We start from the raw sequence: 7,187 nt of genomic DNA on the forward strand, positions 1-7,187 counted from the left end.
TCAACGCGATACCACGTTTATCTGGAAATATGGAACCTCAGAGGAACATATAGCTGCAGTAAATGTTAGCGGAAATTTAAAAGCGAGGGATGGGGTTTGAGGTACGAAACTATGAATTGATAATACGCTTAAAATCGGGCAACGGTAATCAATATTGGAAACAAGTGATACAACCTAAAAATATTTGACTGACGTGTTTCACTGACCGACTTGTTGACCGACGTGTTTCAGATTTCATCTTAACAGCGGTGCAGTGCTATAGGAAATAGCCTATACGGTTGTAAATAAGATGCGGCGTTATGACGTTATAGTCTTTAAAATTGAGTACATTTTCCTTTTTCTACTTTGAAAATGAATGGATAATTCTTTCGTTATCAATCGAAAGACTTCATGTGTTTCTTAAGAAATATAAAAGAAATTTTGCGTTTTCGTGTTGGAAATTTTCAGGGCGTCTTTATTTGATCTATTATCCGTTACTCAACTGATTTTGTTACTAGGGAACCTCGATCATTAGCGTTTTTCATGCTGCGTCAAGCAAGAAGTGTCCTAATTTAATGGTCGGGACTACAATGACATATTCATTCGTCAGGCGGCATTGGTACAAAAAAAAGAACAAGCCGCCGAAGAAGCACGAGCAAACCATTTATCGACAAGCTCTCACCCAGTTTTTTTACAACTGGGGCCACGTTCGACTCGCACTTAGTGTAGTAAGGACACATTATTTACTTTCTTAATCGATTCGGGGCCGTTCTTTTTTTAGAACTCTGAGCTTTGATCAAGCTCTTTCAACGACTACTTTTATATTTGGCAGTTTGGTGAGGCAAAGGGCTCCGGAAGGTAATGCGGTCATTTTTTATAAATTGTGAGCATCAAAGTACAATCGGTGCCCGCATTATAAGTGCCGCATAAGTTGTGTACTCCATAGGCATTGTTTCAAAAACGTAAACCCTGCCATTTGCCCTGCCAACAAATTTGAAAATGTCCTTACATGTTGAAAAATGGTGAGGCATTTAAAAACTGAATTGTGACTTTCTCGGTAAAAATGTAATTTCTGAAAAATGCATCGTTTTTCAAAACATATAGAAAGATGGCTCTCCAGGTGTATATGGAAATAAGTGGGAAAAATACGTCAGGGGAATGAGAATTTGTTTGTTAGACGTCTAATATTTAACTGGTGGACTGATAAAGAAACTGTTTAGTTTATCTAGATACCCCCTCTCCAGCCCCCTCCCCCTGATTAAATTTTTGAGGAACCCTGCCTAGGCCCAAGGTGACAAGAGCGTTCCTGCGCTTCCCGAAAAAGAGAGACTTGTATAGCAGACTGTAGCACAAAATACTACAGCGTGTTAAGTCATTGAACTCTATCTTCTTTAATAGCCAGCTCCTGGCACACCCCTTCACGCTCGGTACTTATCTTTCTCCTTCTTTTTTCCAATTTGTCGCCTCGCCTTTGGCACATGCAGGATAGCAAACTAGGCGATACACTGGTTAACAATCCTGCCTTTTTGTACCCCTTTTCCTTCGTACATCTGCAGATATGTTTTACCATGAAGCTTCTGTGTCCCATCAACAGCTATTTCTCGTTTTAATTGCTGAATATCTTTTGAGGTCGTACAAATAAGTATATCTTTGAACGCAGAAACGCGCCTGAGACGTTTTGCGGGCAGCGGTTGGCTACTTGGAGCTCACGCTGGCATGGCCCTTGGAATGGGATAGATTTGATTGCGGGTGGGTCCGTACTTGCTTTTAAATCAATAGAAACGAAGCAAGAGCACGTGCAGTGCCGCCCCTCAGAAAGTCACCTGTACCTCACCAGGAGGCGTCCGTGGGCTCAGTAGCAGAAACAAAAAAGAAAGAACAAATTTGGCCTAAACTACCTCTTGAGAAATAGTCATATATTGGAAGTAGCGTTCACTGTTGAACCATTTTCGTGCCATCTTTTTTTCAGGCAGCCCAAAGAGGTTTCGTAGACCTCTGGGGTTTAAAACGGCTGAACTGTGCTTTTGGCAGCAGTTTTTTAAATTCTGTTTCTCGTATTTGTCGCCGCTCGCTACAGAACGTTGATGATGCAGATGATCGGTGATACAGTAAAGCCCGCTTAAATCGAACAGCGCGGGGATTGTAAAATAGTTCGATCTTGCAAAAATTCTATATGGAAAGTCAAGCAAAAACACTTCCATGAGAGCAATCCTGCCTACGGAGTCACGAGCTAACGCTGAGCTCTTACCACACTGCAATTCACCATTGATACGACACTTTCTCGGAAAGAAAACAATAATTTATTGGGGCGGAAGAAATGCGTGAGTGCAGGCTGCTTCTAGGAGCGCAACGCGTTGCTGGTGACTGCTGCCTACACGATATATATACAGTCGATAAGCACAAAACCACCGCCCTCAATGTCACTGCAGTATTGTTGTAGCAGGGCCACGGCATTGACTGCTTTGAATGTTCTCGGAAGCGGTACGAAGTATTTGGCGTCTTCGACAGAGCGAAGGCAAGCATGGATACAAGCGAATAACGGCGAACCCAGTAACTCTGGGCCGGGAGTGGGGCGGTCTTTCACTGCCGGGCTGGAGGAGCGGCGAGAGCGCTTATGAAAGGGCGCGCCCGCCGTACCCGCCGCTCGTCCGGCCCTTCCGTGGGACTTGGAACATTGGTGACACCTTACCCCGCAGCGCCCAATGTGGCGCTTTTGGCTCCAACGGTATGCATGCGTGGAGCTGGTCCACTCTTCTTCGGCCGGTTTGGACCTGCTCTAGCTCGCGTGGGAGTCACTAGCGACTCTCGCGCGAGTCACTAGCGAGTCACTAGCCACCGCTGCGTGCCGATGTATTGTAGGAAAGCCTGCCGCATGCCTAAGGAGAGCGAAAAATCGGGCGCGGGAGAGTACGATATATCCATTGTGAGCAAAATCGCGTGCGACATAAAAAGTTTAATATGCATCTAATTTTTACGGGAATTGTACAATGGTTCGATATAAGCAATAATTCATATACCCGTGTACGATATAAGCTGGCTTTACTGTATCAAACTACACCAAGCCGTTTTGGGGGAAAGGCAAGGGGTGAGTGCAGTACCATTGGTGCATAAGGTTGGCCCAACTGAATGAAGTGATCGAACCCACTGTGAGTTTGCGGCAGCCGAGCAGGAGGATTGTCAATGCACTCGTGGGGCCGCATTACCATAATTGATGACGATATTTGTCATAATGGTAAAGGGAATTTCGAATGTAGAATCAGCAGGAGTTCACAACATATGCTTTCGCGGTTGTTCTGGAAAGACTTCAAAGCAGGATTATTATTAGGAAGGTGGGATAGCAGTTAAGAGCCACAGAAAGGACCAGATAGGTTTTCGGTTGAGCAGCTCAGAACAAGTTTCTAAATATACGTCGAGTTAGGGCAGCGTTTGGATTGATTGATTGTAGAGTTTAACGCGCCGACGCAACGCAGGCGATGAGGCGCGCCGTAGTGGAGGGCTCCGGATTAATTTTGACCACCTAGGGATCTTTAACGTGCGCCGAAATCTCGTACACACGGGCGTTTTTGCTTTTCGCCTCCATCAGAAAAGCGGCCGCCACGGCCGGGAATCGAACCCGCGACCTCGTACTCAGCAGCGCGACGCCTTAGCCACTGAGCCACCGCGGCGGGTAGGGCAGCGTTTGCCACGGCTTCGTTCTTGAGGATCTTGTCGTAACTCGGCGCATGGTAATTTCATAGATGACATTGTTTCGAAGGCCTTGCTCTTAGGCTTTCTCCACAGAAACCAGAATTTATCCTAGCGCATTTCTTTAGGAACCCCCCGACCAGTGTGCGCAAAATTATTTATCACCTTTGCAGCTATCTGGATTGACAACAGGCCATATAAGACGCTCTAAAGTCCCGCTTAACGGTCATAATCGTGACAAGGCCAGAAACCTACAACTCGTATAAGGGTACATTATACCAGTTGTATAAGGGCCCATTACATTAACTTCGACGACTATAAGAATGGCGGAGTAAAGAAAACTGCTTGCCCCTCCGTCGTGAGCGCACTTCTTTCCATCTATGACCTGACAACATTTCGCCGAGACCGAGACCCGAGACATAAAAGCTTTAATTGATTGAGAATAGAATAGAGAAATGGGGCGACTGCCAGCGCATGCCTGGCGGCTGCATTATCCTATCTGTCCACGAGTGAGGCTGCAATTTCCCAAGTCACAGCTACCCAGCTCTCCCTCCCACTGCCTCTCAGATGTTTCTGAAGGCAAAAGGCGAAGAGGGCAGCTATTTAGGAGGGGGAGACTGTGGCGCGTATACCACACATAGAGCCGTTAGCTGAAGGTTACAAGAGGGAACAAATGTGGTGATGCAACGCCTATCAAGGCAGAGTGTGGGTTTCTGGAAGTCCTCAGGTACATTCATAGGAATACATGAGTTCCGGATTGGGGAGGGGATATTTACCGCAGGTGATGTAGTACTAAGCAGCGATATCATGGAAGGTTGTCTTTTTATCCCTGTCGTCTGTGGCCCCATTATAAGGGACGAGGGTGGGACACAGTTGAACGGGCTGTCTCATTTCTGCTAAGCCCGGTGTGCGATAGATTTTACACCAATTTCAAAAAAAGGTTCGGATATTTTGAGGAAGTCATGTGAGGGCAAGAAGCGATATACCCCTGCGAGCCAAATTTTTTAAGGCCGTTTTGGAATCAGGGACTATAATAGTGGGAGCCGGCTTGTTGGACAATGCTAAACCTATTGCCGCCTACCGCGCTTCCCCTGGGTGGGGTGTACGAAACCAGCAGCAATTTTAGCGAAGCTTCCATGCCTGAAAGCCACCTTGATATCTCTTCTTTTGTTGTAGCAACGTTTCCCTCAATTAAAGGCGTTTACCGAACTGTTCTTTTCTATTATCCGGAATACTTGGCTCTGTTTTCAATCAAGGTATCTGCCATAAAGCAAGAACGACACGGAATACAATTGTCAGGGGGTAACTCACGCGTTTCCTAGTCGTTCCTAGGTGTTATTGTTTTTGTCACTGCTGCCGCCAGAAGTGCGTAAATTCAAGCCAATCAATGTTCCCTGTGCACTAATAATTGGGGATAGATTGCAGACTTCCCTGCATTTTTTTCACTGTTCTAGCTAACGAATTACATTGTTTCTTTAAGTTTGTTTTCCGTCGGGCTTCCTGCAACAGGTTCCTAAGGAGTTGGGCGCTTCTTGCTGCCCCTACAACCCCCTATGCTTATTTCAATGAAAGCGGGGAAACGTAACATTACGTCGCCCCACTGGAGGGCGAAGTAAAACGGATATCTTTTCTTTGTTGGAGATCGTCACAAGAAGTCTCGTTCATGCGATCTGCGGCTAAAGGACTTCAGTACTAAGCTTCGCCGGCAATTAGGTGGCTATCCTATAATTCAAACGCATAGGTGAGGAGGAAGAGGGGTAATAAGCAAAACCAAAATGGAGAAAAATAAGTACACAAGCAACAAATTACACGTAAAAAAGCACAACTCTAGTACAGTGCTTGGCAACGCCTGTGGGGCTGTGTATTGCTTCCCCTTGCCAACGTAAGAACCCCCGCCCGTCCCGTTCTCACTTCCTAACAAATGCCGACGTGGCAGTATTAACCTCAAATAGTCACCCCAAAAAGAAAGATAACGTTTTCACTTCGGTGTTGGCACATGCAGAAAGAAGGAATCACACTAAAACTGCAGAAAAACTTCGAACTAAGCATGCTTTTGTCTCCCGTTTTGTGCATTATTGTGAATTCACCGATATTTTTTCTCTCTGCCAGAAAATAACCCGGCTTTACCCCACCCGTCTTGATTGGCTGCCCGACCTCCTCCGTGTGGGCTGCATGCCACTCGCCCCTTCCCCTCAAATGGTTGTCGAACCCTGCTGTATATCATGTCGCCAGACTCCACGTGACCTTAAGAATCTTGCTTTCAGATGGAGGGATACCAAAATGATCGCCGTAACGCGAGCCGACGCGCATACCAAGTAAACGAAGTTAGTAGCTTGCAATACGAAATATTCTAAAGCACATTGTAGTTATACAAGATATAATCATTGCTTTTTCCACACCCCTGGGCGCAATAATTTCAGGAGGAGCTGGGACTGTCTCATGGGAAGCTTGAGCATGCCATTTCGTCCGCTGGACCGTTTGTCTGCTGTAAACGCTTAACTTAAGAGCCATCAAGAGAAAATACAACTTGGTTTAATTTGAAAGAACTAGGATTCAGCATCACACTTAGCTCCATTACGGCGCCAAAAGATATTTTTTTAAAAGGAGGCTACATTAAAAAAAATTCAAATTTTGCGCCACAGTGACGTGTTATGAGCAGGAATGACGTCATACGAGCCAACAATAATCATAATTTTCAGTGCATTAACAGCACGTTAGCATTCAAGTGATGCGGTCAAATGGAACTAGAGGCCCCATTACAGAGTTTCAGTCATGTGTCGTCACGACAGGTCAATTAGGCGGCCGGCAATCGCACAAACAAGCTTCCTTGGCCTCATAGAAAAGTTGCGGGAAATTGACTAGGGGGTCGCGACTGCTTCACACGTTTCCTTCGAAATCTTCAATATTTGTTCGAAGATTGCGATGATATTGGTATCATTGTTACCGGGACTAAGTAGTCTTTCTAAAAATCCAACTTGTATTTTGTCTTCATAGTCCTAGCCACTCCGCAGTTACATACAGGGAGCTGGTCATATATACCCCGCGTTGCAAAAACTTTGATATTGTCTCTTGGTGTTTCAGTCGGCCTCATTTTCTTGGATAAGCTATAAATGGGCATGCCAAAAAAATTTGGTGGCCATTCGTCCGCACCTGATATTCAGCCTTAGCGAAATATGGGAGAGAGCGCACGGAGAAATCTGCTTTCTAGAGTGGAGGGAGTTGTCCTTCCAGCGCTGGTGACGTTCCAAAGCAGACGTCACGTTGTAGTGTTGCTCCCCCCCTCTTGCCTCTGGCGAAATGCTTGCACATGAAGTCCGAACAGGTCTTGTAACTTCATTCAACGCTTGTGCGAGTTGTAAAATAGAGTGAAACCAGTGCACGGCATAAAAAGAAAAATAAGCGGCATGCCGTGCTATCAAAATGCCGACAGTGGTAGACAACGAAAAGGAGGCAGGCAGGCAGCCAATGCCGCTGTTAAAGAGATCACACGTGACCGCTGAAACTGTTATGGTGTGCTAAGAACG

Source organism: Haemaphysalis longicornis, unplaced genomic scaffold, assembly GCF_048455015.1.
Source record: "Haemaphysalis longicornis isolate Haplotype H1 unplaced genomic scaffold, Haemaphysalis longicornis Haplotype H1 scaffold_13, whole genome shotgun sequence".
Taxonomy (NCBI): Eukaryota; Metazoa; Arthropoda; class Arachnida; order Ixodida; family Ixodidae; genus Haemaphysalis; species Haemaphysalis longicornis.